Genomic DNA, 22346 nt, shown 5'->3' on the forward strand with positions numbered 1-22346 from the left:
TAACCGTTCCCATAGAATGCAAGCCGGCCGGTGCGGCCGAGCGGTTCTAGGCGCTTCAGTCTGGAACCGCGCGACCGCTACGGTCGCAGGTTCGAATCCTGCCTCGGCCATGGATGTGTGTGATGTCCTTAGGTTAGTTACGTTTAAGTAGTTCTGAGTTCTAGGGGACTGATGACCTCAGATGTTAAGTCCCATAGTGCCCAGAGCCATAAAATGCAAATGTCTCGTGGTGGTGGAACGATAAAGTTTATCACATCTGCCAGTTCTCGACTACAATGCCGTAGTTCATTGCGGATTAATGCGCTTAAACGATCTCCGTCAAACGCCGAAGATCTTCCTGAAAGTGAAAAGTCACTAACGTCAAAACGATCCCTCTCAAAACGAGAAAACCATTTTCGTGCCGCACTCTAACAGCGTAATTCTGACACACGGCAGAAATGTTTCTGGCTGTATCCGCTGCTATCATCCCTCTTTCTGACTCAAAGAGAAGAGTATGTGGGAAATGTTCCGATTTCTCCACGAAGATCTTCCTGAAAGTGAAAAGTCACTAACGTCAAAACGATCCCTCTCAAAACGAGAAAACAATTTTCGTGCCGCACTCTAACAGCGTAATTCTGACACACGGCAGAAATGTTTCTGGCTCTATCCGCTGCTATCATCCCTCTTTCTAACTCAAAGAGAAGAGTATGTGGGAAATGTTCCGATTTCTCCACTTGGCAATCCACTTCCTAGCGTCCATAGCTGCATTCACTACCTCCAAATGATACAATGACAATATGTGAACTCAAATAGCAACAGTGAAATACAAACAAAAAATAACAACCGATAAATAAATCCATAGCAACTGGAATACCAATATGCAAGACAAGAACGCTACAAATTTACCAACCTAACATTCTCAAAACAATATCTGTGCGTCTCCAGTGTGGCTGAAATGTCGTTCTTTCCAAAATGAAACGGTTATTTGTATTTAGCGTAATCAGGGCTTTTGCATTACGGTTGGTCATCCTTTAGGTGACTGTACAACGTTCTCTGTTTTCTACGCAAAGAGAAAGTTTGTTGTATGACCCTACTCGCAAACACTAGTTTCTCTGGGCGCCGGTTTTTGCTATTAGGGATTTTCCACCAGGAAGCTCTCTCTCTCTCTCTCTCTCTCTCTCTCTCTCTCTCTCTCTCTAGCTCGCGCCCCCCCCCCCCCCCGTCACGGTCTCACTCTCTCTCTCTCTCTGTTTCTCCCTCTGTCTCTAGCTCCCCCCTCCCCAACCTCCCTCTGTCTCTCTCCCTCTCTCTCAACCTTTCTCCCCTGAGAGCGGAGCTATTTAAGCCGGAACTGCGGGCATTACGCCCTTCCATTTCTGCACACGGAAAGCTCAGGTCAGAGGCGAAACCTTTGCAGCGTAGCCCTAAAGCTGTTCTTTCGCTGCACCTGCCAGACTCATCTGTTGTCAAACTCCTGCAGCCTCGGAAGGTTCCGTATTGCCTCATCGCTGTCAGACACGTGTCAGATTTTCCTCCCAGCACCAGCTTGTAATCTTTGTTTACTTCCGGCATGCTAGATGTACGGGACAGGAACTGCTGTAGAACTATGATGCAAAAAGACAGCCAGAATTGCGAAGAAAAACCACTGACGGAAAAAAACGCAATAGCAAAAGATTATTAACGTAGAATAATGAAATTTCTGGAATATACACTCCTGGAAATTGAAATAAGAACACCGTGAATTCATTGTCCCAGGAAGGGGAAACTTTATTGACACATTCCTGGGGTCAGATACATCACATGATCACACTGACAGAACCACAGGCACATAGACACAGGCAACAGAGCATGCACAATGTCGGCACTAGTACAGTGTATATCCACCTTTCGCAGCAATGCAGGCTGCTATTCTCCCATGGAGACGATCGTAGAGATGCTGGATGTAGTCCTGTGGAACGGCTTGCCATGCCATTTCCACCTGGCGCCTCAGTTGGACCAGCGTTCGTGCTGGACGTGCAGACCGCGTGAGACGACGCTTCATCCAGTCCCAAACATGCTCAATGGGGGACAGATCCGGAGATCTTGCTGGCCAGGGTAGTTGACTTACACCTTCTAGAGCACGTTGGGTGGCACGGGATACATGCGGACGTGCATTGTCCTGTTGGAACAGCAAGTTCCCTTGCCGGTCTAGGAATGGTAGAACGATGGGTTCGATGACGGTTTGGATGTACCGTGCACTATTCAGTGTCCCCTCGACGATCACCAGTGGTGTACGGCCAGTGTAGGAGATCGCTCCCCACACCATGATGCCGGGTGTTGGCCCTGTGTGCCTCGGTCGTATGCAGTCCTGATTGTGGCGCTCACCTGCACGGCGCCAAACACGCATACGACCATCACTGGCACCAAGGCAGAAGCGACTCTCATCGCTGAAGACGACACGTCTCCATTCGTCCCTCCATTCACGCCTGTCGCGACACCACTGGAGGCGGGCTGCACGATGTTGGGGCGTGAGCGGAAGACGGCCTAACGGTGTGCGGGACCGTAGCCCAGCTTCATGGAGACGGTTGCGAATGGTCCTCGCCGATACCCCAGGAGCAACAGTGTCCCTAATTTGCTGGGAAGTGGCGGTGCGGTCCCCTACGGCACTGCGTAGGATCCTACGGTCTTGGCGTGCATCCGTGCGTCGCTGCGGTCCGGTCCCAGGTCGACGGGCACGTGCACCTTCCGCCGACCACTGGCGACAACATCGATGTACTGTGGAGACCTCACGCCCCACGTGTTGAGCAATTCGGCGGTACGTCCACCCGGCCTCCCGCATGCCCACTATACGCCCTCGCCAAAGTCCGTCAACTGCACATACGGTTCACGTCCACGCTGTCGCGGCATGCTACCAGTGTTAAAGACTGCGATGGAGCTCCGTATGCCACGGCAAACTGGCTGACACTGACGGCGGCGGTGCACAAATGCTGCGCAGCTAGCGCCATTCGACGGCCAACACCGCGGTTCCTGGTGTGTCCGCTGTGCCGTGCGTGTGATCATTGCTTGTACAGCCCTCTCGCAGTGTCCGGAGCAAGTATGGTGGGTCTGACACACCGGTGTCAATGTGTTATTTTTTCCATTTCCAGGAGTGTATTTGTCTAGCTAACATGTTTAGGTTATTAAGATTGCAAGATCACAGGTTAATGTAAGCGCGAGAAAAAATCCATTTTAAAAGTGAAATTTCACTCCTCCCGCGCAGGGCATGAAGGCCGAAAGGTACCGACCGTCCGCCGTGTCATCCCCACCCCACACGCGTCACTGGATATGGAGGGTCATGTGGTCAGCACACCGCTCTCCCGGCCGTAGGTCAGTTTCCGAGACCGGAGCCGCTACTTCTTAGTCAAGTAGCTCCTCAGTTTGCCTCACAAGGGCTGAGTGCACCCCGCTTGCCAACAGCGCTCGGCAGATCGGGTGGTCACCCATCCAAGTGCTAGCCCAGCCCGACAGCGCTTAACTTCGGTGATCTGACGGGAACCAGTGTTACCACTGCGGGATGGCCGTTGGGTGTAAAAGTGAAATGCTGGGACATAAATAACCAGTGTAACCGACAGAATGTTAAAGGAAAGCATGCAAACTTGCATGCCTCATGTTGCAAAGGTACCAGATGTCACTTTGTGGGATGGAGTTCCATGGCTGTTGCACTTGGTCCGTCAATACAGGTTAATCCTAGAATGAAATTTTCACTCTACAGCGGAGTGTGCGCTGATATGAAACTTCCTGGCAGATTAAAACTGTGTGCTGGACCGAGACTCGAACTCGGGACCTTTGCGTTTCTAGAAACAACCCCCAGGCTGTGGCTAAGCCATGTCTCCGCAATATCCTTTCTTCCAGGAGTGCTAGTTCTGCAAGGTTCGCAGGAGAGCTTATGTGATGTTTGGAAGGTAGGAGACGAGGTATTGGCGGAATTAAATCTGAGTACGGGGCGTGAGTCGTGCTTGGGTAGCTCAGCTGGTAGAGCACTTGTCCTCGAAAGGCAAAGGTCCCGAGTTCGAGTCTCGATCCGGCACACAGTTTTAATCTGCCAGGTTAATCTTGTTTGTGGATGAAGCTGCAATTTTTGTCCGGTGATATCCTACATGTGCATCGTTTGGAGACAGATCAGATGATCGAGTAGACAAAGGCAACATGTCAACATTTTGCAGAGTATGTTGGGTTACAAGAGTGGAAACTGGGTGAGCTTTATCTGTTTGGAAAATATGCCAGGAATGCCCTCAGAATGTTGAATGTAAGCATGCAATCGTCCTTGCATTGTGTTCTACAGGTGCTGTCTGTCAGTCTGTGCGATGGAGTTCTATGCCTGTGACACTTGGTCGGTCCGATAAACGCACGGTTAATGCTGTTTGTGGATGACGCTGGAGTTGCCAAAAATGTTCAAATGTGTTTGAAATCTTATGGAACTTAACTGCTAAGGTCATCAGTCTCTAAGCTTGCACACTACTCAACCTAAATTATCCTATGGACAAACACACACAGCAATGCCCGAGGGAGGACTCGAACCTCCGCCGGGACCAGACCGCACAGTCCATGACTGCAACGCCTTAAACCGCTCGGCTGATCCCGTGCGGCCTGGAGTTGCCGTCCGATGGTGTTCCATACGTGCTCGATGTTGATCTGGTGATCGATCAGGCAAAGGGAACTGCCCACACTCCGTAGAGCATGTTGGGTTACAACAGCGTTATGTGGGTGAGCGTTATCCTGTCGGAAAACACCCCCCGGAATGGATGAATGGCAGCACGACAGGTCGAATCACCAGACTGACGCGCAGGTTTGCAGTCAGGGGAAAGGGGGGGGGGATGATCACAAGAGTGTTCCTGCTGACCTGGAAAATCCCACTCCAGACCATAACTCCAGGTGTGGGTCCAGTGCGTCTAGTATGCAGACAGGTTGGTTGCAGGCCCTCAACTGGTTGGTTCAAATGGCTCTGAGCACTATGGGACTTAACTTCTGAGGTCATCAGTCCCCTAGAACTTAGAACTACTTAAACCTAACTAACCTACGGACATCACACACATCCATGCCCGAGGCACGATTCGAACCTGCGACCGTAGCGGTCGCTCGGCTTCAGACTGTAGCGCCTAGAACCGCTCGGCCACAGCGGCCGGCGCATGCAGTTAGCAAATTGGTTATCGCCAAGCTTGAACATATATCTTATTCCTTTCAGTTCTTGCTCTAAGGTGAATAAACAGGCAGCAACATTGAAGTGCCAAAGAAACCGGTATAGGCATGAATATTCAAATACAGAGACATGTAAACAGGCAGAATACGGCGCTGAGGTCGGCAACGCCTATATAAGAAAAGTCTGACGCAGTTACGTACATCGGTTACTGCTGCTACAGTGGCAGCGTATCAAGATTTAAGTGAGTTTGAACATGGTGTTACAGGCGGTACATGAGCGATGGGACACAGTATCTCCGAGCCGGCGATGAAGTGGGGTTTTTCCCGTACGACCATTTCACGAGTGTAATGTGAATATCAGAAATCCGGTAAAACATCAAATGTCCGACATCGCTGAGGCCGGAAAAGGATCCCGCAAGAACGAGACCAACGATGACTGAAGAGAATTGTTGAACGTAACAGAAGAGCAACCATTCCGCACACTGCTGTTGATTGCAATGCTGGCCGGCTATGGACACATCGAAATTAAAAAAAAATATATTGTCGCCTCTGAGCGTCGAATCAGAGTTTGTGGCGCTTGCCATATAAACTACAAATCTGCGAAAAAATAATGTCGCTTCGAGTAGAATCACCTACCTGTAACACAGTCACAGTACGGGGGATTAAAGAGATAGTGGTAAACTTTATAAAAGTTACGAAAAGTTCAAAAAATAGCGAAACCTCCAATTGGGTCTTGATCAAACTGAATCACTGAGATAAATCACCAATTGATTGGTTCTTTAAGGGCAGATGTAGACATCAATGCATACTGCCATTTAAAGATCGACATTGCCTACAATACTGCAGCTAGAGTATTGAAATTTGAGACTGCTAAGTAGACCGTAGTGTACGATATTCTGTACAGTTTTTTATTTGATAATGTTCTTGGACATTCATCTTGAAAGGATCTGAATTTTTAATCACCATTCTACATACAATGTACCGTTTCTCGTAAGCTAATTAAGCATTAAAGTTGTTGTTGTTGTGGTCTTCAGTCCTGAGACTGGTTTGATGCAGCTCTCCATGCTACTCTATCCTGTGCAACCTTCTTCATCTCCCAGTACTTACTGCAACCCACATCCTTCTGAATCTGCTTAGTGTATTCATCTCTTGGTCTCCCTCTACGATTTTTACCCTCCACGCAGCCCTCCAATGCTAAATTGGTGATCCCTTGATGCATCAGAACATGTCCTACTAACTGGTCCCTTCTTTTTGTCAAGTTGTGCCACATACTCCTCTTCTCCCCAATTCTATTCAATACTTCATCATTGGTTATGTTGTCTACCCATCTCATCTTCAGCATTCTTCTGTAGCACCACATTTCAAAAGCTTCTATTCTCTCCTGTCCAAACTATTTACTGTCCACGTTTCACTTCCATACATGGCTACACTCCATACAAATACTTTCAGAAACGACTTCCTGACACTTTAATCTATACTCGATGTTAACAAATTTCTCTTCTTCAGAAACGCTTTCCTTGCCATTGCCAGTCTACATTTCATATCCTCTCTACTTCGACCATCATCAGTTATTTTGCTCCCCAAATAGCAAAACTCCTTTACTACTTTAAGTGTCTCATTTCCTAATCTAATTCCCGCAGCATCACCCGACTTAATTCGACTACATTCCGTTATCCTCGTTTTGCTTTTGTTGATCATCTTATATCCTCCTTTCAAGACACTCTCCATTCCGTTCAACTGCCCTTCCAAGTCCTTTGCTGTCTCTGACAGAATTACAATGTCATCGGCGAACCTCAAAGTTTTTATTTCTTCTCCGTGGATTTTAATACCTACTCCGAATTTTTCTTTTGTTTCCTTTACTGCTCGCTCAATAGACAGATTGAATAACATAGGGGAGAGGCTACAACCCTGTCTCACTCCCTTCCGAACCGTTGCTTCCCTTTCATGCCCCTCGACTCTTATAACTGCCATCTGGTTTCTGTACAAATTGTAAATAGCCTTTCGCTCCCTGTGTTTTACCCCTGCCACCTTCAGAATTTGAAAGAGTATTCCAGTTAACATTGGCAACATTGTCTACAAATGCTAGAAACGTAGGTTTACCTTTCCTTAATCTTTCTTCTAAGATAAGTCGTACGGTCAGCATTGCCTCACGTGTTCCAACATTTCTACGGAATCCAAACTGATCTTCCCCGAGGTCGTCTTCTACTAGTTTTTCCACTCGTCTGTAAATAATTCGCGTTATTATTTTGCAGCTGTGACTTACTAAACTGATAGTTCGGTAATTTTCACGTCTGTCAACACCTGCTTTCTTTGGGATTGGAATTATTATATTCTTCTTGAAGTCTGATAAAACGAGTCCAACAAATTTTTTTAATGTTACTTAAAATCCGTCTTGATTGCAAATTTTTTTTTTATTATTTATATGACCGGTTTCGGCTCATTCAGAACCATCTTCAGATCTGTAAAAATAATTACGTAAATTTACTATTTCACGAAAGCAAATCTTTTTATCCTATCTAATCAACATCAAATGTACCAGAACGTACCTGATATTTCAGTTACAGGAGTAACCCGTCCAAATCAGCCACTTTCACATGCTACGTCACATAAAATTGGTTGGCAAAGTGCACGTCATTTATATTAAATATAACACTATTACCGACAGGTGGCGTCTGGTTCATTTGTTACATTCCATTTGCACATACTGTATTCAGTAGATCTTTTTTATATTAAAAAATTTTAATTAAAATATGTAGATGTCAAAGCTAAAATCTGTACTTGTCAGGATTAAAAAACAGTAAAATTATCGTTTTTATACGATCTAAAAGGCATAGGGCGATTTATATATCTATGGTGCTGGTGTGAACTTGTTTTCCTCTACGGTCTGCTTCCGTGGTTCCCGCCACTTTGGTGTTGTGCCGCGGTCCGCTCAGTCGTCTGCTGTCCATCGCCGCGGGCAAGAGGGCCGCACAGGAGGGCCCTGTCAACGACGCCAGGCGCTGCACGCGTCTTCCGGCTTCTCCACCGCGCACCGTATCTCATCCCTCGGCCTGGATCTCCACACGCAACAGTTGTCATCTTAGTAGGTCGTCATAAATGCTAAAATAGGCGTTATGATTGAATTCGCTTTGTTCGTTGAGGATTAAATCAGGATTTTTATTTTTGTGGGTGTATATTTCGATCTCTTCCAAAATGTTAAGAAACCGTCCCTTGTGAGCTCTATGCAGGATGTCTAAGTTGTTTTCAATATTCGTGACTGAGTGCTTTGTCGCAGCCATATGCGCCCCAAAAGCTGTTTTGTTTTGAGAGTAGGTGTGCTCCCTGAATCTGGTTTCAAAGTTCCTACCAGTCTGCCCTATATATTGTTTACAGCAGTCATTACATTTGATTTTATATACACCTGAATCCTGAAATTTATTCCTACTATTACATATTCTATGCCGGAGCTTCAATTTTAACGTGTTATTTGTTCGGAACCCTATTTTAACGTCGGATTTACGAAAGCATCTTTCAATTTTGTCTGCAATTCTTCCATTGTAAGTGAGAGCTACATATTTTTTCTTGTTGTTCCTCTTAACTGCTACTTGACTTCCTTCTGTTTGTTCCATTTGTCTCTTCTTTATCTTCCTATAAATATTCATCACCTGCTTACACGTATATCCGTTCGCTACGGCCACTTGTTTTAAAATACTTAACTCCTTTTCTACTTCGTGTTGGCTTAGTGGCAATCTTAGTAGCCTGTATACCATCGAAGTAAAATATGCCCATTTGTATCGCGGTGGGTGACAAGAGCGCTCATTGATAACTAGATCTGTACACGTAGGTTTTCTGAATATGCTAAATTCATGCTTCCCATTTTTCTTTATTAGTGTTAAATCTAAGTAATCTATACGGTTGTTTTCTTCAAATTCCATGGTGAATCTAATTTTCGGGTGTTGGGAGCTCATTTTTTGTGCTAAGTTTTCGATGTCATTTTTATCTCCTTTGTATAATAAAATGGAGTCTTGTCACCCACCGCGATACAAATGGGCATATTTTACTTCGATGGTATACAGGCTACTAAGATTGCCACTAAGCCAACACGAAGTAGAAAAGGAGTTAAGTATTTTAAAACAAGTGGCCGTAGCGAACGGATATACGTGTAAGCAGGTGATGAATATTTATAGGAAGATAAAGAAGAGACAAATGGAACAAACAGAAGGAAGTCAAGTAGCAGTTAAGAGGAACAACAAGAAAAAATATGTAGCTCTCACTTACAATGGAAGAATTGCAGACAAAATTGAAAGATGCTTTCGTAAATCCGACGTTAAAATAGGGTTCCGAACAAATAACACGTTAAAATTGAAGCTCCGGCATAGAATATGTAATAGTAGGAATAAATTTCAGGATTCAGGTGTATATAAAATCAAATGTAATGACTGCTGTAAACAATATATAGGGCAGACTGGTAGGAACTTTGAAACCAGATTCAGGGAGCACACCTACTCTCAAAACAAAACAGCTTTTGGGGCGCATATGGCTGCGACAAAGCACTCAGTCACGAATATTGAAAACAACTTAGACATCCTGCATAGAGCTCACAAGGGACGGTTTCTTAACATTTTGGAAGAGATCGAAATATACACCCACAAAAATAAAAATCCTGATTTAATCCTCAACGAACAAAGCGAATTCAATCATAACGCCTATTTTAGCATTTATGACGACCTACTAAGATGACAACTGTTGCGTGTGGAGATCCAGGCCGAGGGATGAGATACGGTGCGCGGTGGAGAAGCCGGAAGACGCGTGCAGCGCCTGGCGTCGTTGACAGGGCCCTCCTGTGCGGCCCTCTTGCCCGCGGCGATGGACAGCAGACGACTGAGCGGACCGCGGCACAACACCAAAGTGGCGGGAACCACGGAAGCAGACCGTAGAGGAAAACAAGTTCACACCAGCACCATAGATATATAAATCGCCCTATGCCTTTTAGATCGTATAAAAACGATAATTTTACTGTTTTTTAATCCTGACAAGTACAGATTTTAGCTTTGACATCTACATATTTTAATTAAAATTTTTTAATATAAAAAAGATCTACTGAATACAGTATGTGCAAATGGAATGTAACAAATGAACCAGACGCCACCTGTCGGTAATAGTGTTATATTTAATATAAATGACGTGCACTTTGCCAACCAATTTTATGTGACGTAGCATGTGAAAGTGGCTGATTTGGACGGGTTACTCCTGTAACTGAAATATCAGGTACGTTCTGGTACATTTGATGTTGATTAGATAGGATAAAAAGATTTGCTTTCGTGAAATAGTAAATTTACGTAATTATTTTTACAGATCTGAAGATGGTTCTGAATGAGCCGAAACCGGTCATATGAATAATAAAAAAAAAATTTGCAATCAAGACGGATTTTAAGTAACATTATAAAATCACTGATTGCGGTTATCCCGTAAGACATTATGTCTGTTTTTGAAAATTTTTTTAAGCTCGTAGTTAATTTCAAATTAATTTAGTTTCATGTTAACCGAGAGTGCTCTATTTTCTTCGTAGAGTTAAGGAGATTGTTTCTCAGGACCTAGTTAATGAAAAAGTGCTGCATAGGATTATTCAGTAAGTGATTTTTAAGAACAATGTCAAATTTCAGTACTTAGCTTCCGTAATTCATGAGAAAAAAAATCACACTTCGGCAGATCTCATCAAAATTTTTTTATGTAATATTTTAATATTGTTGCCAAACCTCTAGTGACTAATTCCGTCAATATCGATAGTCTTCATTCTCTTCCTGGTGTTCCGGCAATATTCTCTTCTCCTGCCTCCTTCGTTCAACCAACTTCTGCATATTTTCTTCTGGTGCCCGGGCTTTGCCGTGTTTCGTCGATGCTTCTGAGTGAGGTCAACGAGAATGCAGCTGGACAGGAGCCTAATCTCTACACGTACTTAGTCCTACAGACATTTCCACTATTAAACGCTAGATAGGCATCACATGCAGATACCTTCAACACATTTGGGGACACACATACTGTTTTTGGATAACGCATCCACATAAGGCAACTGTAGCTCTCCACCATGTTTTGTATTTCCCTATTTATACATTTTTTCAGCAGTTCAGGATCGGCTTGGAAAATGAGAGTTGGATTTACAATACCTAAAACAAAAAGTGGCAAACCACGCTTATGGGTGTATGGTTCTCCATTGGCTTCTGTGTGGTGATTAAAATACTGTGGTTTAGTTTAAAACATTGCGGGGGCATCTTTCACCTGTCTGCTGTATAGCAATGAGAAAGCAACTGACAACTCACTATTTTCGCTTCGCTTTCATCCACAACCAGTGTAGCAGAATACGAACTGCCCCTCAGTTTGTGTTCATAGCATATCTTGTGTTTGACTGTGTGACGACTGTTGTCACGATACAGTTGTACGTAGCCAACGGCGTTGTCTCCATAGGATCTTGTTGAGGCCCTTTACAAGCAAAAGAGAAACGTGTATTGTGGGAGAATATAGGTATTGTAAAGACATATCCACGTCATTTCGACATATGTCATACTTTTCAGTTTGTTGCAGCTTGCTACTAATTTCCGAGTACATAAAAATGAAAATATTCCTTTAACTGCGTGCCTTTAAAGCATAATTTGCGGGCGTTATGTGTCACAGGACGAATGAGGAACCTACCGAACGCAAACCGAACAGTCCAATTTCAAATCCCTGAATACATACAATAAATAGAAAAATCGAGAGTGCCACTAATACGATTTAACCTGACAGGTTCCTTTGTAACCGAGCGAAAAACGTGATACATAACGATTTCTGAAAAGTGACAGTTGCGCAAGATGGATTTACATATGGAAAAAAATGGAAATGAAGTCCCATGCTTCTTTACAAAGCGTAGGGGAACGAAGCGGGAGACCCGCACCGCCTTACTAGGCAAGGTGGTTTGCCGTTGCCTTCCTCCGACCGTAATGGGGATGAATGATTATGATGAAGACGACACAACAACACCCAGTCATCTCGAGGCAGGAAAAATCTATGACCCGCCGGGAATCGAACCCAGGACCCCGTGCTCGGGAAGCGAGAACGCTACCGCGAGACCACGAGGGCGGACCGGATTTACAAATACCTACTAATTAATCTGTAACTGATAGGCGAGTGCATACTACGAAATTTTTGGTGTGCCCACTGAGGATGATGTTCCTTTTAAAGCGAAATGCAGTGGGTAGATAAACGACAACTAAATCCAAGTAGCAATCCTTATTTACACACAGATTATAATAGTTTGTAGTGACTTCAGAGTCAGTCTTTTCGCACAAGAAGTACATTCTTTTCTGAAGCCGTATAAAAATATTTCTAGCAATAATTATCTTTAAAATGTAAGTATATTTTAATTACAGTGCAGTTACTAGCAGAAGATAAAACTCTAGATTGTGTTTGAAGAGCGAAGAGACCCTGATCGCATGAACATCCCGAAGCTTTCCACTATCAGCCTTCCCAAAATTCCTTTCCAATAAACATCTTGTGATGTTGTAGGTCTTTTTATGTCTGTTCTTGTTATGAAAATAGGATGAGGAATTGCGCCTTATGCAAGATACCTTTTCAGTTTCATTTTACCCAGACATGTTTCAGCATAGATGAATACGCTGGTAAGACACAGAAATCAGGATATTCACTTCGCCAAAACATATGAGAAAACACAACAAAATCAAAGCCATGATAAGTTGTAGGTTGTATAGCAGACTAGCTACCAGCATAATTACCCGATAGCTTCGTGTAAGTAAGAAAATAAAATAACCCAATGAAGATAGCACAAAAACTGCTGAAACATGTCTGGATAAAACGAAACTGAAAAGTGTCTTGCATAAGGCGGAATTCCTCGTCCTATTTTCCTTTCCAATCACTAGATAACTAAACTGTTTGCAAAAAAGTTACGGAAAATTAGTACTAAGTTCGGCTAACACTGCTAACAATACACGTATAGCTTCGTATATTGTTACCCAGAGTTTTAGACAGTAACATAGAGTTTTCGATCACTTGATCAGATCTTAAAATTTGATAGTTTTTGAGCTTGAATTACATGAAATAATAGATTTTTGTGAAAATATTGACCAAAAATGGTATCTTAATGTTTCTATCAGTCGTAAACAACAATTCGAACGTGATTTTTAACAAAGAAAAACAGCTTACTTCGAAGCATTGCCCGGTTCGCTAATACCGTATACTAGTGAATTCAGCGATGCTTTGCAGTTGCTAGGTACCTGGGGGAATTAGACGAGCCTCCTAACCTTCTTCCCCCCCCCCCCCTACCCCGTCTGTTTGTACGTCACCCCCTCCACCACCTCGCCGCCTGTCTCTGTTCATCACCTCCCCCTCCTTCACTCTGGCGTTCTTCTTCTATCCCCTCTCATTCCTCTCCTCCTTCCCAGTCTCTATGTTCTTTTCGTTCCCCTTCTCTTTCCACCTCTTCCTCCGCCCTCTCCCTGAGCCTTTTAGGTACTGCAGTCATTTAAAACGTTTGGGTGAATAGGTTGGGATCTGTTATACAGGGTATGACAGATGCTGCATCTGGGGAGCAGCAGCTTCAATGGCCGTATTTCACATAATTTTAATCCGCGAACGTATACGATTACGGAGTTTCGGAAGATTCTCATTCCGTGGTAGTGTCCTAATCATAAACTGACAAGCCATGAATACAACTTTCCTGTTCTCTGTTAAAACAGACTGCGAGGAATAAAGTGAAACAGCACACTGTTGTGTGTGCAAATTTTGTTTAAGATTATATTTAAATAGAAAGAATCATACATAAACAAACAATGTGTCTAATGGTTTAAGAGCCCTGCCAGTGTAGTCAGAAGTGGCTGCGATAAAGAAAACTAAACCTCACATTTTTACTGCACAGCACATGACTTTTTTTTCTTGCGGTCGGTTATACCAGAAAACCGGTACAGTGGTATTTAAAAAAATATATATAGCTTATGTCCGTCTGAATGTTTATCAGAGTATTGTGTAAACATCTGAAGTAAATTGCTCAAGAACTTTACGAGATTTTTGCCAAGAACTTATCCCATTTGTATTGTACATAGATACCTATATACCACATGTATTAAAAATATATTGTCTATGATCGTCCGAATGGTTTTTTAGAGGATTAAAAATCCGAAGAAAATCGGTCAAGAACTTTTCGAAATGTTTGCCAACAATATTTCTTTTATATATCCTCACACCCTCGGACATACGCTACATATTTTTCATTATATATATATATATATATATATATATATATATATATATATATATATATATATATATATATATATATATATCCCATGACTTTTGTCCCGCCAATGTATAGTCTACTAGGAGTGGTAATAACACTAAACGTAAACAACAGTAATGCACCCTGGTTGCATTCTACTTGCCGCAGAGAACTGCAGCTCTAATCACTTACCTACCTGCACGTGGTATGCACACGTATGAAGGTGCGTTGACATATGACCCTGTCTTCGGGTTGCTTCACGACTTTTGTCGGGCAGCATATTTTGTTCGGTGAGATCGTGTAGCACGGTGAGACTAGAGAGCGTGCAGTGGCTTCTTTACCTCGTGCTTTGGCCGCTCCCCTCTTTCCGGCTGACGTGCTTTGCTTCCTGCACCCCCGGGCGGCTAATTCAGCCGAGCCCTGAGCCAGCTCATTACCGCCGCGCGCGCGCGTTCTCCTGAACTGCGTGGGTATCAGCACCGCCTGCGGGGGGCCCTTTGACGGAGGCTCTCGCAGCCACAGTGCGTGCGAAATTTTACGCTCCGGGACGGGTGCGAAAAACCGTCCCGAGCCACCATCGCTCAACTGGGAAGAATACGATGACGTAATATGGCAGTTACGGACAAAGATATACACTACTGGCCATTAAAATAGCTACACCAAGAAGAAATGCAGATGATAAACGGCTATTCATTGGGCATATATACTAGAACTGACATCTGATTACATTTTCACGCAATATGGGTGCATAGATCCTGAGAAATCAGTACCCAGAACAACCACCTCTGGCCGTAATAACGGCCTTGATACCCCTGGGCATTGTCAAACAGAGCTTGGACGGCGTGTACAGGTACAGCTGCCCATACGGCTTCAACACGATACCACAGTTCATCAAGAGTAGTGACTGGCGTATTGTGACAAGCCAGTTGCTCGGCCACCATTGACCTGAGGTTTTCAATTGGTCAGAGATCTGGAGAGTGTGCTGCCCAGGGCAGCAGTCGAACATTTTCTGTATCCAGAAAGGCCCGTACAGGACCTGCAACATGCGATCGTGCATTATCCTGCTGAAGTGTAGGGTATTGCAGGGATAGAATGAAGGGTAGAGCCACAGGTCGTAACACATCTAAAATGTAACGTCCACTGTTCAAAGTTGCGTCAGTGCGAACAAGAGGTGACCGAGACGTGTAACCAATGGCACCCCATACCATCACGCCGGGTGATACGCCAGTATGGCGATGACGAATACATGCTTCCAATGTGCGTTCACCGCGATGTTGCGACCATCATGATGCTGTAAACAGAACCTGGATTAATCCGAAAAAATGACGTTTTACCATTCGTGCATTCAGGTTCGTCGTTGAGTACACCATAGCAGGTGCTCCTGTGTTTGATGCAGCGTCAAGGGTAACCGCAGCCACGGTCTCCGAGCTGATAGTCCATGCTGCTGTAAACGTCGTGCAGATGGTTGTTGTCTTGCAAACGTCCCCATCTGTTGACTCAGGGATCGAGTCGTGGCTGCACGATCCGTTACAGGCATGCGGACAAGATGCCTGCCATCTCCACTGCTAGTGATACGAGACCGTTGGGATCCAGCACGGTGTTCCGTATTAACTTCCTGAACCCACCAATTCCATATTCTGCTAACACTCATTGGATCTCGACCAACGAGAGCAGCAATATCGCGATACGATAAACCGCAATCGCGATAGGCTACAATCCGACCTTTATCAAAGTCGGAAACGTAATGGTACGCATTTCTTCTCCTTACACGAGGCAACACAACAACGTTTCACCAGGCAACGCCGGTCAACTGCTGTTTGTGTATGAGAAATCGGTTGAATACTTTTCTCATGTCAGCAAGTTGTAGATGTCGCCACCGGCACCAAACTTGTGTGAATGCTCTGAAAAGCTAATAATTTGCATATCACAGCATCATCTTTCTGTCGGTTAGATTTCGCGTCTGTAGCACGTCATCTTCATGGTGTAGAAATTTTAAGGGCCAGTTGTATTGAAACAGCAAAAACTCTACACCTTACTGTGCCTGATATGGTACAGGAGAACCGTTGGCATTCAGAACTGTTGTGTACGATTTCATACACACCGATAAACAGAGATGGAGATATAGGGTGGTGCGGCAACTGCCATCGAAGAAAAGCTGGACAGGATGAGAAATGCTTAGCGAAGAAGTTAACACAGTAAACAGAAGATTTACCTAAATTGTAGTTCTCTAAGAGCACAAGGGCCTATTACGAATAATGCAGGAAGAGACAGAGTCCAGCTACAAGGAAGAGCCCTTGTCTACAAGGAAGAGCCCTTATGAACTAAGCACGAACAACGGTGTCGGAGCCGACTGGGCAGTGTCTTCGTATCGGGGAGGCCCCCAATGCGAGTGGGCCGTGTGGCTGCCGCCGGCTGTCCTGTATCGAGGCAGCACAAGGCGCCCGTAGTACAGAGCCACTGCAGCCGTGGCACAGCGGGCGCACACCATTAGTTCCGCCAGACTCGGTGCGACCACCGTCAGAGTCTGACACAAACGTGCAATACCGTTGTCAACTTTCAGGCCTTTGGGCTAGTATTGAAATGTGATGCCACTCGTCTCGAAATGGATAAATACAGGGCTATTACAAATGATTGAAGCGATTTCATAAATTCACTGTAACTCCATTCATTGACATATGGTCACGACACACTACAGATACGCAGAAAAACTCATAAAGTTTTGTTCGGCTGAAGCCGCACTTCAGGTTTCTGCCGCCAGAGCGCTCGAGAGCGCAGTGAGACAAAATGGCGACAGGAGCCGAGACAGCGTATGTCGTGCTTGAAATGCACTCACATCAGTCAGTCATAACAGTGCAACGACACTTCAGGACGAAGTTCGACAAAGATCCACCAACTGCTAACTCCACTCGGCGATGGTATGCGCAGTTTAAAGCTTCTGGATGCCTCTGTAAGGGGAAATCAACGGGTCGGCCTGCAGTGAGCGAAGAAACGGTTGAACGCGTGCGGGCAAGTTTCACGCGTAGCCCGCGGAAGTCGACGAAAAAAGCGAGCAGGGAGCTAAACGTACAACAGCCGACGGTTCGGAAAATCTTACGGAAAAGGCTAAAGCAGAAGCCTTACCGTTTACAATTGCTACAAGCCCTGACACCCGATGACAAAGTCAAACGCTTTGAATTTTCTTCGCGGTTGCAACAGCTCGTGGAAGAGGATGCGTTCAGTGCAAAACTTGTTTTCAGTGATGAAGCAACATTTTTTCTTAATGGTGAAGTGAACAGACACAATGTGCGAATCTGGGCGGTAGAGAATCCTCACGCATTCGTGCAGCAAATTCGCAATTCACCAAAAGTTAACGTGTTTTGTGCAATCTCACGGTTTAAAGTTTACGGCCCCTTTTTCTTCTGCGAAAAAAACGTTACAGGACACGTGTATCTGGACAAGCTGGAAAATTGGCTCATGCCACAACTGGAGACCGACAGCGCCGACTTCATCTTTCAACAGGATGGTGCTCCACCGCACTTCCATCATGATGTTCGGCATTTCTTAAACAGGAGATTGGAAAACCGATGGATCGATCGTGGTGGAGATCATGATCAGCAATTCATGTCATGGCCTCCACGCTCTCCCGACTTAACCCCATGCGATTTCTTTCTGTGGGGTTATGTGAAAGATTCAGTGTTTAAACCTCCTCTACCAAGAAACGTGTCAGAACTGCGAGCTCGCATCAACGATGCTCTCGAACTCATTGATGGGGACATGCTGCGCCGAGTGTGGGAGGAACTTGATTATCGGCTTGATGTCTGCCGAATCACTAAAGGGGCACATGTCGAACATTTGTGAATGCCTAAAAAAACTTTTTGAGTTTTTGTATGTGTGTGCAAAGCGTTGTGAAAATATCTCAAATAATAAAGTTATTGTAGAGCTGTGAAATCGCTTCAATCATTTGTAATAACCCTGTACATGTTCTGTCTGATTTTCAAGGGGCTCTTACACTGTAATTCCTGCAAAAAAAGTGGGTACTTCAAGTAACTGTAATGTAGATGGACGGCCTCACGCACCCTTCTCTCCGAAGTAGACCTCAAAGGCTCAATAATACTGAGATCAGGCGACTGCAGTGGCTAGGGAAGGTGTGACAACTCATCGTCATGCTCACACAACCAGTCCTCTACGATGTGAGCCGTGTGAATAACGATACTAGCGACTGGGAATACATCATCACTATTGGATAACAAACATTGAGCCATGGGATGGACATGATCAGGCATAATAGTCATACAATCCTTGGCAACATTGGGACTTCGCAGAGAAACCATGGGATAAATGGAATACTGTAATTTTAATTTAGTTTTATTTTATTTCATTTAGTTTATTTATTTTCAGCCATTAGTCTCCGAACTGTTTGACGTTACCCGCCACCTTTTCATCTCAGAGTAGCAATTACATCATGCATCCCCAATTATGCTGCATGTATTCCAATCTCTGTGTTCTTCTACAGCTTTTACCCTCTATGGGAATTTAAGGAGATGGGACCTGGATAAATTGAAAGAACCAGAGGTTGTACAGGATTTCAGGGGGAGCATAAGGGATCAATTGACAGGAATGGGGGAAAGAAATACAGTAGAAGAAGAATGGGTAGCTTTGAGGGACGAAATAGTGGAGGCAGCAGAGGATCAAATAGGTAAAAAGACGAGGGCTAGTAGAAACCCTTGGGTAACAGAAGAGATATTGAATTTAATTGATGAAAGGAGAAATTATAAAAATGCAGTAAATGAAGCAGGCAAAAAGGAAACGTCTCAGAAATGATATCGACAAGAAGTGCAAAATGGCTAAGCAGGGATGGCTAGAGGACAAAAGTAAGGATGTAGAGGCTTATCTCACTAGGGGTAAGATAGATACTCCCTACAGGAAAATTAAAGAGACCCTTGGAGAAAGGAGAACCACTTGCATGAATATCAAGAGCTTTGATGGAAACCCAGTTCTAAGCAAAGAAGGGAAAGGAGAAAGATGGAAGGAGTATATAGAGGGTCTATACAAGGGCGATGTACTTGAGGACAATATTATGGAAATGGAAGAGGATGTAGATGAAGATGAAATGGGAGATATGATACTGCGTGAAGAGATTGACAGAGCACTGAAAGACCTAATTCGAAACAAGGCCCCCGGAGTAGACAACATTCCATTAGAACTACTGACAGCCTTGGGAGAGCCAGTCTTGACAAAACTCTACCATCTGGTGAGCACGTTGTATGAGACAGGCGAAATACCCTCAGAATTCAAGAAAAATATAATAATTCCAATCCCAAAGAAAGCAGGTGTTCACAAATGGGAAAATGACCGAACTATCAGTTTAATAAGTCACAGCTGCGAAATACTTAAACGAATTCTTTACAGACGAATGGAAAAACTGGTAGAAGCGGACCTCGGGGAAGATCAGTTTCGATTCCGTAGAAATGTTGGAACACGTGAGGCAATACTAACCTTACGACTTATCTTAGAAGAAAGATTAAGAAAAGGCGAACCTACGTTTCTAGCATTTGTAGACTTAGAGAACGCTTTTGACAATGTTAACTGGAATACTCTTTCAAATTCTGAAGGTGGCAGGGGTAAAATACAGGGAGCGTAAGGCTATTTACAATTTGTACGGAAACCAGATGGCAGTTATAAGAGTCGAGGGGCATGAAAGGGAAGCAGTGGTTGGGAAGGGAGTGAGACAGGGTTGTAGCCTCTCCCCTATGTTATGCAATCTGTATATTTAGCAAGCAGTAAAGGAAACAAAAGAAAAGTTCGGAGTAGGTATTAAAATCCATGGAGAAGAAATAAAAACTTTGAGGTTCGTCGATGACATTGTAATTCTGTCAGAGACAGCAAAGGACTTGGAAGAGCAGTTGAACGGAATGGACAGTGACTTGAAAGGAGGGTATAAGATGAACATCAACAAAAGCAAAACGAGGATAATGGAATGTAGTCGAGTTAACTTGGGTGATGCTGAGGGAATTAGATTAGGAAATGAGACACTTAAAGTAGTAAAGGAGTTTTGCTATTTTGGGAGCAAAATAACTGATGATGGTCGAAGTAGTGATGATATAAAATGTAGACTGGCAATGGCAAGAAAAGCGTTTCTGAAGAAGAAAAATTTGTTAGCATCGGGTATAGATCTAAATGTAAGGAAGTCGTTTCTGAAAGTATTTGTATGAAGTGTAGCCATGTATGGAAGTGAAACGTGGGCGATGAATAGTTTAGACAAGAAGAGAATAGAAGACTTCGAAATGTGGTACTACAGAAGAATGCTGAAGATTAGATGGGTAGATCACATAACTAATGAGGAGGTATTGAATAGAATTGGGGAGAAGAGGAGCTTGTGGCAGAACTTGACTAGAAGAAGGGACCGGTTGGTAGAACATGTTCTGAGACATCGAGGGGTCACCAATTTAGTATTGGAGGGCAGCGTGGAGGGTAAAAATCAAAGAGGGAGACCAAGAGATGAATACACTAAGCAGATTCAGATGGATGTAGGCTGCATTAGGTACTGGGAGATGAAGAAGCTTGCACACGATAGAGTAGCATTTAGAGCTGCATCAAACCAGTCTCAGGACTGAAGACCACAACAATAGCCCCCTCTACAATTATGGAAGCCATTCCCTGATGGCTTCACACATGTCCTATGATGCTGTCCCCTTTTACTGTCAGTGTTTTCTATGTATTCCTTTTGTCGTCGATTCTGCGGAGAACGACTCCATTCCTTACCTTATTGGTACATCTAATTGTCAACGTTCATCATTAATAACACATTTAAAATTCTTCGAATCTCTTCTGCTCCGGTTTTCCCACAGTCCACGTACACGACCATACAATGCAGTACTCGAAACGTGCATTTCCACATTTATTCCTCAAGTTAAGGCCTACGTTCGTTACTAGTAGATTTCTCTTCCAGGAATGCCATTTTTGTCACTGCTAGTGTGCTTTTCATGTCTCCTTGCTCCCCCCCCCCCCGCCCCCCCCCAATGCTTTATTTTGCTAAGGTTCAGAATTCCTTAACTTCACCTAGTTCTGACGTTGAGTTTATCGCCGTTCTCACTTCTGCTACTTCTCATTACTTTCCTCTTTATTAGATTTACTCTCAACCCATATTCTGTTCTCATTAGTGTTCATTTCATTAAGCAACTCCTGTAATTCTTGTTCACTTTCACCCACGATATCAATGTCATAAGCGAATCTTATGACTGATATTCTTTCACTTTGCATGTTAACCCCTCACTTGAACCTCCCTTTTATTTCCGTCATTACTTCTTGGAACAGTGAACCGAAAGACAACGTCTCTCTCTTACACCATTTTTAATCCGAGCGGTTCGTTCTTGGTCTCCCAGTCTTATTGTTCCCTCTTGGTTCTTGTACATATTGTCTGTATTACGCGTTCAAAAACGTTCAAATACGTTCAAATGTGTGTGAAATCTTATGGGACTTAACTGCTAAGGTCATCAGTCCCTAAGCTTACACACTACTTAACCTAAATTACCCTAAGGACAAAGACACACACACACCCACGCCCGAGGGAGGACTCGAACCTCCGCCGGGACCAGCGGCACAGTGTATTACCCGTCTGTCCCTACAGTTTATGCCTATTTTCCACAGAATTTCGATCATCTTGCACTATTTTACACTGTCGAATGGTTTTTCCATCTCCACAAATCTTACGAACATGTCTTGATTTTTCTTCAGTCTTGCTTACAAGCCAAACTGATGGTCACCTCACAGATCCTCACTTTTCTTTTTTGTTCTCCTGTATATAATTCTTGTCAGCAAGTTGGATTATACGAGCTGTTAAGGTGATTATGCTGTAATTATCGCACTCGTTGGCTCCTGCAGCATGGCTGCCCAACTCACCATCGAACTCCCACCATGGTTCGCTCTTGGGGCGTAAACTCGGCAAGAATTTGGAAACAGTGGGAAACGACATTCATCCGACCAAATTACTTTG

General features: G+C 44.1%; 1 protein-coding gene and 1 pseudogene across 1 annotated transcript in view; one reads left to right on the forward strand and one right to left on the reverse strand.

Moving 5' to 3' along the window:
• LOC126109740 (putative defense protein 3) overlaps positions 1-22346 on the forward strand; it is a 127497-nt gene that overhangs the window by 84478 nt on the left and 20673 nt on the right. The gene's annotated exons all lie outside the window — the stretch shown is intronic.
• LOC126109977 (5S ribosomal RNA) lies at positions 3406-3523 on the reverse strand (annotated as a pseudogene).

Source organism: Schistocerca cancellata, chromosome 12 (genome assembly GCF_023864275.1).
Source record: "Schistocerca cancellata isolate TAMUIC-IGC-003103 chromosome 12, iqSchCanc2.1, whole genome shotgun sequence".
Classification (NCBI taxonomy): domain Eukaryota; kingdom Metazoa; phylum Arthropoda; class Insecta; order Orthoptera; family Acrididae; genus Schistocerca; species Schistocerca cancellata.